We start from the raw sequence: 9,531 nt of genomic DNA, 5'->3' as shown, positions 1-9,531 counted from the left end.
TGGATGAACAGGACGACCCCGTGGAGGGTTGGATGAACAGCAAATGGTGAAGGGGTGCCCGTGGAGGGGTGGTTGAACAGTAGCCGGTGGAGTAGCGCGTGGTGGAGGTTGGATGAACAGGAGCCCGTGGAGCTTGGAGCATGTCGATGGTAGCCCGTGGAGGCTGGAGGAGGTCGACGGTGGAGATGAACAGTACCCCGTGGAGTCCCGATTTGCGGTACGCCACACCCCTCCCGATGAACAGGTCCCCCGTTTTGACCTAGCGCTCAGACACAAGTCCGTTTCGTCCGTTTTGCGGTACACCACACCCCTCCCGATCAACAGGACCCCCGTTTCGACCGTAGGAGGTCCGTTTCCTCCGTTTTGCGGTACGCCAGACCCCTCCCGATGAACATGATCTCATTTCGAATGTGGACGGTCGAACACAAGGCCGTTTCCTCCGTTCTGCGGTACGCCAGGCCTCGTTTCCATCGCCTGTTTTGTCCAAGCCCTCTCGATGAACACGACGATGCATTCCGTTCCGACCCAGCCGGTTGGCTCCCCATGAACACGACGACGACGCAGTTTCTCCGTTCCGACCCATCCATGTACACGAGCCCTGGCCGTACGTATGCGCAAGTAGGCGTTCGAGACCCTGCCCATATGTACACATATGTGGCCGTATTTTCTTTCGTGCACACTGGACGCTGTACGTACGTGTACATGCTACGTGCGCGCCTCTACTATGACACGTACGTGCCTCTACTACGACACGTGCACGCCTCTACTACGACACGTGCGTGCCTCTACATCCACCAGTATGTACGTACACGATCACGACCAGAATGAAAACGCTACGTACGCTTCGACCAGGTGGGTCCCGATTGTCAGGCACTTCCTTGCTTGCGAAGATGTAGCTGGTGGGTCCCAACAGTCAGGGGGGCGAATCGTTGTTTTTTCGGACGCACTTCCTTGCGTGCGAAGATGTAGCTGGTGGGTCCCAGCAGTCAGGGGGCGAATCATTTTTTTTCGTACGCACTTGCGTGCGAAGATGTAGCTGGTGGGTCCCAACAGTCAGGGGGCGAATCATTTTTTGCCTGGATGCACTTCCTTGCGTGCGAAGGTGTAGCTGGTGGGTCCCAGCAGTCAGGGGGGCGAATCGTCTTTTTGCCCGGACGCACTTCCTTGCGTGCGAAGATGTAGCTGGTGGGTCCCAGCAGTCAGGGGGAAACGTTTTTTTCACGGAATACAGTGGCCCGTCCGGTGGGTCTCAGCTGTCAGGTGGAGGAATCATTAATTTCCGCGTAATAAGGAGGCACTTCCTTGCTGTGGCCGTTGACCCAGATGTCAGCCTCTCCACGTACAGGCCATGTCCGATGGAAGTCGTTCCTTGACCACATTGACCACGACGCACCGAGAGCACCACGGCGGTGGACGACGGTGAGGCCTAGGAAGGGGACGACGCGGAGACGGGAAGACGCGGCAGTGGATGCCCACGCGGAGAGGAGTACGAGGGTTCACTAGTTTGGCTGCGGTTTGAGGCCGCCGTCGCCGCAGAATAACAGGGGGTGTGGGTGAGTGGAGGGATGGCCTAGCCAGCGGTAGGAGTAGTAGGGGGCGGTGAGGCTTCCATTGCAGCACAGCCGGCCACGGGAGGCAGGAGCAGGCGGCACGACTAGTGCTGCTTTGGGCGGCTGGAGCAACAAGACTAGAGGTTGAAGAAGCACGACGGTCGTTGGATGGACATCGTACGGTCACTGCAGCTAGAATCATTTATATTGACTAAGTTGACAAAGCCCTTGGTATGCCAACTTAGTAGGCCCACAGGCCAGCTTCTGAAACGGTGCGCCCCAGATGTCAGAGGGAGGAATCATTTTTTGGGCGGGTGAAGCTAGAATATCCGAGATTGAAGAAGAAGCACGACATCCGTTGGATGGACATCCAACGACCACTGCTGCTAGAACCGTGTGTTGACTATAAGTTGACAAAGCCTTGCATATGTGTCAACTCTTTTTTTAGGGGACGCGTCAACTTAGTAAGGCCACAAGTGTGTGGCAGAGAACTTATAGCCCATTTGAGATTTGTAAGAATGTGCAGCCCATTTTTGAATTCTAATGGAATTTACTATAGCCCATTTACACTTTGTTAAAAGTACAACCCATTTCAACCAGCCGTTCAAAACAGAATTCAATAAAACTTCCCACATTTTGATGGGATCCGAAATATTTTTATCCCGACTAGTCAGATTAAATACAATTTCAATATGAATTTATATTACGTAAAAATCCAGCAAAACATTGCGCTCGCAACAATTAATGAAATTAAAATTTTCAATATCCAAAAATAATATTTATAAAGAAATTACGTGTTTGGTGCATTTTTTTGTAGTTATTGCCCAGTTTTTATTATTACATCCCATTTATTATTTCTTAAAGCCAATTTTCTTGTTAAGCCTAATGCATCCCTCCTAGGAAAGATTTGCAGCCCAGAGGGGCGGAGAATAACAACTTTACCTTGCCTGGGTATTCATAAAAAAAAGTATAGCTGGGCTAGCCATTTTCAGCTTGAAAAAAATTAATATCTGGGCTGGATATCTCGCCTGGGCTAGATGGGCCACAACCCGCCCAGTTAATACCTACAGCGATGTTTTCGTTGTTGTTTAGAGGAGAAAAATTAATATCTGGGCTAAACATCGAAAAACTCTGCAGTGCTCACACCTCAAAAACACAAATACTGCTCGAGCTGCTTGGTCCCAGCTGTCGGCCGCTTCTTGTGCAATTCTCTCGTTTATTGACTACATAGGTTGACAATGGTGTGGGACCATGATGTCAGGAAACCAGGAGGAAGCAAAAAAAATATAGTTATATATATATATATATAAATATATAATAAGGAGGCACTTGCATACATGAGGCTATGGTCCTGGTGGATCCCCATTGTCATCCTCTCCAAGTAAAGTCATCTCCTCGCCCGCATGCGCTTTTCACCCGAAATAGTTAGCGCTGCCCGCCCCGCTTCCCGGTGCAGGCTATTGCTCCACCTTCAAATGACACAAATGTCGTCCGTCCATCCATCTGTCGCCCACATTATTGATACGCGGTTGCCGAGGCGGCTACTCCGGCACCACATGGGCCCACCATAGCTATATAAACTGTTGCGCCGGCCATAGCTGCAGTCATCAGCATCAGTTCCCTTTCTCCTGTCCACACCACTACTACCCACCATGGCTTCCTCGCGCTCTAGCGCTCTTTGGGACGGGCGGATGACGGAACACAAGGAGATGGCAGCCATTGATGCCGAACGGCTGGCCGGCAGGCAGCCGGAGGACGACGATGTCCCAATGGAGAACATGGTTATCGATGATCCGGCGCCAACCCCCTCCTCCGCGCCATCCTCGCCGGTGCATTGCACCATGACCGTCGGCAAGGCCCATGCCCAATATATGGACACAGTGAGGCAGATGCGTGAGGAGAAGCTCCGGGAGGCGCAGGCCGACGCCGCCTACAACCACCATCTCCTCCAGGAGCACCTGTAGGCGGAGGACCAGATCACCGTGGAACGGGCGGAGCAGGAGGTGCTGCTCGACTTGTACCGCTCCGCCCGTGAGGGCCGCCTCGAGCACTGGCAGTACTGCATGCGGGTGGCGGAGGCTGCGACCACCTACAAAGAGGGCGATGAAGCGGGCGAGGCGCTGTTTGGCGAGACCGAGGACGAGGCAGAGGACAATGCCGGCTCCGACGAGTGCACGCTCCGCTGGCGTTGATGAGGCCCTGCGGCGCCAACAACAAGGCAGAGGACACCGTCGGCTCCGCCGAGGCCCCACCCCGCCAACAACAAGGCAGAGGACATTGCTGGCACAGCCGAGGCCCCACCCCGCCGGCAACGAGGGGGAGGATTTCCACCGCTCCGCCGAGGTGTCACCCACCGGCAACGAGACAGAGGACATCGTTGGCTCCGCCGAGGCCCTGCCCCACTGCCAACGAGGCCGCGCCACACAAAAAACGAGGAAGAGTAGAACATGGTAGGTCGCCGCCGCTCGGGTGCAAGTAAGGCCACCGCTGCTACCCTCCGGTTGAAGCCAAGCTAGGCGTGTTGACCATTGATGGGCGGTTAGCTTCTTGGCGGCGACGTGGAGTCGGAGAGCTGTGTTGGAGAAGAACGCTGCTTCTACTTAATTGCTGGTGCAGTTGGCTGACTGACACATGGGCTCAACAGGCCACATGTTAGTTATGCAACTGCACCTGCAGTTAAGTCACTGAAGTGTCTGTTCGGCTCAACAGGACACAGGTGGGTAGCTTCGGTTAATTAATTATACCTCCAGCGCACCCCTTTTTAGTTGAAGAATGTATGAAATGTAATGAAATCCGGCATGTTTATATGAAATCCGACCGTGTATAAATGAATTTATTTCGATTAGTTTGAATTCCTGTATCACTCGCATTGGATGAACTGCAAAACAATACGTACTAGCATTATTCCCAGGGTGATCACCTCGTTTGCAGCAGTTTCACATGTAGTCCCTCCGGTCCTTTCTAGTCTGCATACAAGTTTTGTCTGCAGTCAAAGTATCTCTACTTTGACCAATCTTATAGAAAAAAGTATGCAGTTTCATAATGTGTGAAGTAAAAAGGAACAAAAGGAGTACAAAGAGTTTGAGCAACTTTTTAGCGTTTCTGTACATTGCAATCAAACACACAGGGTTCATAGAGAACATTCAAAACAATCGATGATTATGCATCTCAGCGACTCACATGTCAGAGGCAATATTTACTTCACAACTAAAGAATAAAGAAAAAATTGATCGACGCTGCTGACAGCTAAGGGCATCCCATTCGAAAATATCAAACGCATGTCTTGCTAAAATCAATGGGCAAAATTTGACAAGGTTGTCCCATTCCAAAATATCATATGCCTACGATTGTGGAATGGGCAGGGTTTGCCATCAGTTCGGACACTGACATGGCACCTCGTGCTAAATAAACTAGCTGTTCTTTTTGTGCAGTTCCACCAAAATCAACCAAATTCGCGCGTAGCTTGTATGATTTCGCCCTTATATGTTGCAACGCCTTGAACTTATCAGCACCTACTTTCTTGTGGTGGAAATGAATGATTCGATGTATTCATGAACATTTTGTGCAGTTCCCACTGAAATCAAGCTGAGCACCCTGTTTGCACAAATACAAAAAAAGTTATTAGTATAAAGCAAACTGTACTATGAATTGACAGTTTAAATAGGCACCTACATGGTCCATGTAGACCACAAAATGGAACTCACCAGAAAGAATCCTAGAACAACATGTACTCGCGCATCACAACAAAAAAATGGAGATTTGTCAGTCCTTCTAAGCTGAAGTTAGTTTGGTCTTGTGGGGAGTAATGTAACCATCCTTCAACTGCTCCTTCTGATGAGAAGATAGACATGGCTTCTTTATACTGGCATAATCGGAACTAGTCACTTCACGTAGTCCATATTCTTCTTCAGAGGAAGATGATCCTGTTGTGCAAAGACAAGAGGACAACTAAATGCTAGCATCCTCGTTTGCTCGAAAAAAAGGAAAGGAAATATTTAAAAGAGCTCAGATGAAGCACTTCTCAAGGACAATACCACTTTTTCATGACAGTAGCACAACACCAATAGAGATGACAAAGCTCAAATCATATGGATGAAATCAGTGGGCGAGTACCAACCTTTGTCAGGAGGCTTATTGTGTAGAGCATACAGATGAAGCACTTCTCCGGAACCATCCTTTGCTATCTACGGTGGTGGCCATGCTTACTATATACTCCTCGATTAGTTTAATGTTTCCAACATCTTCTTGTGTAGTTCTACTAAAATATATGGTATCTTCAAAGAAGATCCCTGTTTGCACAAGTAGAGATAATTACGTATTACATTAAGAGTGGCATCAAATCAGTGGCAAAAAAATTGCTCGTTCCAGCCATAGCAATAAATTAATATGCAAAACCATATCATTACTTGTGTCATCACAGTTCAAGTGCTTCATTATGGCACCGGGAGTTGATTTTTGTTTTTCTTATGCTTGTTCTTCCCCTTCATCACTTGGTTCAATAACAGACAAGCTTCGCCTTCAATGTAAGATTTGGCATGTCAATTAGGGAGCACAAGTATAGTACTAAACTTAATTTTCTCAAGAAAGTGGCAAACTACAGGCCAACAATTGTGAAATATCCTTATCTTACCTCAATGGGATATTACGGTGCACATACAGATTGGAAGTCTTGTCTCCATTTGTGCATTTCACTAAAATCAAGCAAAATTATCGTACAAGTAGCACAACATATGAAAGCACACTACAAAATCACGTGAAAGAAGGCTAGTACTGACCTCTCAGGATGCAGAATTCAAACAACTGACAACAAGAAGATCTGAACCAAATTTGCCAACACGGATAATGTGACGCCCCCGATTCAATCGTACACTAATCATGCACGCAAATGTGTACGATCAAGATCAGGGACTCACGGGAAGATATCACAACACAACTCTACAAATAAAATAAGTCATACAAGCATGATAATACAAGACAAGGGCCTCGAGGGCTCGAATACAAGTGCTCGATCATAGACGAGTCAGCGGAAGCAACAATATCTGAGTACAGACATAAGTTAAACAAGTTTGCCTTAAGAAGGCTAGCACAAACTGGGATACAGATCGAAAGAGGCGCAGGCCTCCTGCCTGGGATCCTCCTAACTACTCCTCGTCGTCGTCAGCGGGCATCACGTAGTAGTAGGCACCTCCAGTGTAGTAGGAATCATCGTCGACGGTGGCGTCTGGCTCCTGGACTCCAGCATCTGGTTGCGACAACCAGATAGAAAGGAAAGGGGGAAAAGGGGGAGAAAGCAACCGTGAGTACTCATCCAAAGTACTCGCAAGCAAGGAACTACACTACATATGCATGGGTATATGTGTAAGGAGGCCATATCGGTGGATTGAACTGCAGAATGCCAGAATAAAAGGGGGATAGCTAGTCCTATCGAAGACTACGCTTCTGGCAACCTCCGTCTTACAGCATGTAGAAGAGAGTAGACTGAAGTCCTCCAAATAGCATCTCCAAGTAGCATCTCCAAGTAGCATCGCATAGCATAATCCCACCCGGCGATCCTCTCCTCGTCGCCCTGTAGAAAAGCGATCACCGGGTTGTATCTGGCACTTGGAAGGGTGTGTTTTATTAAGTATCCGGTTCTAGTTATCATAAGGTCAAGGTACAACTCCAAGTCGTCCTGTTACCGAAGATCACGGCTATTCGAATAGATTAACTTCCCTGCAGGGGTGCACCACATAACCCAACACGCTTGATCCCATTTGGCCGGACACACTTTCCTGGGTCATGACCGGCCGCGGAAGATCAACACGTCGCAGCCCCACCTAGGCAAAACAGAGAGGCCAGCACGCCGGTCTAAACCTAAGCACACAGGGGTCTGGGCCCATCGCCCATAGCACACCTGCAGGTTGCGAGGGCGGCCGGAAGCAGAACTAGCCCCCTTAATACAAGAGCAGGCTTACGTTCCAATCCGGCGCGCGCCGCTCCGTCGCTGACGTCTGAAGTGCTTCGGCTGATACCACGACGCCGGGATACCCATAACTACTCCCGCATAGATGGTTAGTGCGTATAGGCCAGTAGCCAGACTCAGATCAAATACCAAGATCTCGTTAAGCGTGTTATATATCCGCGAACGCCGAACAGGGCCAGGCCCACCTGTCTCCTAGGTGGTCTCAACCTGCCCTGTCGCTCCGCCACAAAGTAACAGTCGAGGGCCGTCGGGAACCCAGGCCCACCTCTACCGGGATGGAGCCACCTGTCCCTTCAGCCCCCTCATCAGAATCACTTGCGGGTACTCATCGAGCTGACCCGACTTTAGTCACTGTCTGTATAGTATGTATGTATGTATAGTATTTACCCGTGATCACCTCCCGAGTGATCACGGCCCAATAGTAAAGCAAGGCAGACTGACAAGAATGTAGGGCCAATGATGATAAACTAGCATCCTATACTAAGCATTTAGGATTGCGGGTAGGGTATCAACGACTGTAGCAACAATGACAGGCTATGCAACGGGATAGGAATAACAGAAAGCAGTAACATGCTGCACTACTCTAATGCAAGTAGTATAGAGTAGAATAGGCGATATCTGGTGATCAAGGGGGGGGGGGCTTGCTTGGTTGCTCTGGCAAGAGAGAGGGGTCGTCAACACCGTAGTCGAACTGGGGGTCGCCGGCAGTCTCGGGGTCTATCGGAAAGAAGTAACGGAGAGGGAACACAATAAATAACAGAGCAATCATGGCATCACCAAGTGTAACAAGACAATACGCGGTGTTCGGTGTGCCCTAACGCGGTAGTAGGTGATACCGACGAAGGGGGGAAACATCCGGGAAAGTATTCTCGGAGTTTCGCGTTTTCGGACAGATGAACCGGAGGGGGAAAGTTGCGTGTTTGATATGTTAGGGGTGTGTGGTGGACGAACGGACTGCGTATCCGGGGTCGTCTCGTCGTTCTGAGCAACTTTCATGTTGAAAATATTTTAATCCGAGTTACGGATTAAAAGATATGATTTTCTAAAGATTTTATTAATTTCTGGGATTTAACTAATTATTTAATTAATTCGAAAATGATTTAATGACATCAGCATGATGTCATGCTGACATCAGCAGTCAACAGAGTTGACTGGTCAACCTGACCAGTGGGTCCCACTGGTCAGAGACACATGTTAATTATCCAAATTTAATTTAATCTAATCAGAATTAACTAAGGGTGGGCCCCACTATCATACTAATTAACTAACCGGTTAAATAGACAACTAATGTTTAATTAGTCTAATTAGTTGTTTAGTTTAATTAAACAAAATTAATTAAGTTAATTATTTCTCTAATTAATTAATTATTTATTTTTATTTCTATTTCTATTTCTAATTTTCTAAATACATTCAGGGGGTGGGGGCCCCTTGTCATTTGCCCAATGGGCCAAACAGCCACGGGCGAACGGGTTACGGGTGTGTGGGCGCCAGCCCGTTTGGGCGCCCGCCCAGGCCAATGGAGGCGCCGACGATTGCAGTCGGCGGCGATGGCTGCAAGAGGTGGGCGTGGCCTGCGCGGGGACCGCGGTGAGCGCGGTGGTTGGTCGGGACGGTAGGGGCGAGCGGGGCGCCGGTCCAGGCACGGTGAGCGCAAGCACTGGGCCGGTCGGAGGCGTGACGGCGAGCGCGGGGAACGGGTACGGCGGTGTGCACGTGCGCGCGAGGGAGTAGCGAACGGTGGCCGCACGGGAGGAGGGAAGGGAGGATATGAGGGGGGTTCCTCACAGGGGAGCTGCAGGGGGAAGGCAGTGTGCTCGGGGAGGTGTCGGGGTCGGCGCGACGAGGCGGAGCAGCTCCGTTCGTGGAGGAGGAAGACGGGGACGATCGGCGGAGAGGAAGCAGTCCGGCGAGGTGGTCCCAACGTCGTGGCCTCCGGCGAGGTACTCAGGTGATGGCGCATCCAGATCGGGGAAGAGGGGGAGGCGCAGGAGGGAGACAAGGAAGCGAGGTGGAGGGCGA

The sequence above is a fragment of the Triticum dicoccoides genome, chromosome 7B (assembly GCF_002162155.2).
Source record: "Triticum dicoccoides isolate Atlit2015 ecotype Zavitan chromosome 7B, WEW_v2.0, whole genome shotgun sequence".
Lineage (NCBI taxonomy): Eukaryota > Viridiplantae > Streptophyta > Magnoliopsida > Poales > Poaceae > Triticum > Triticum dicoccoides.
This window is presented reverse-complemented; position numbering follows the sequence as displayed.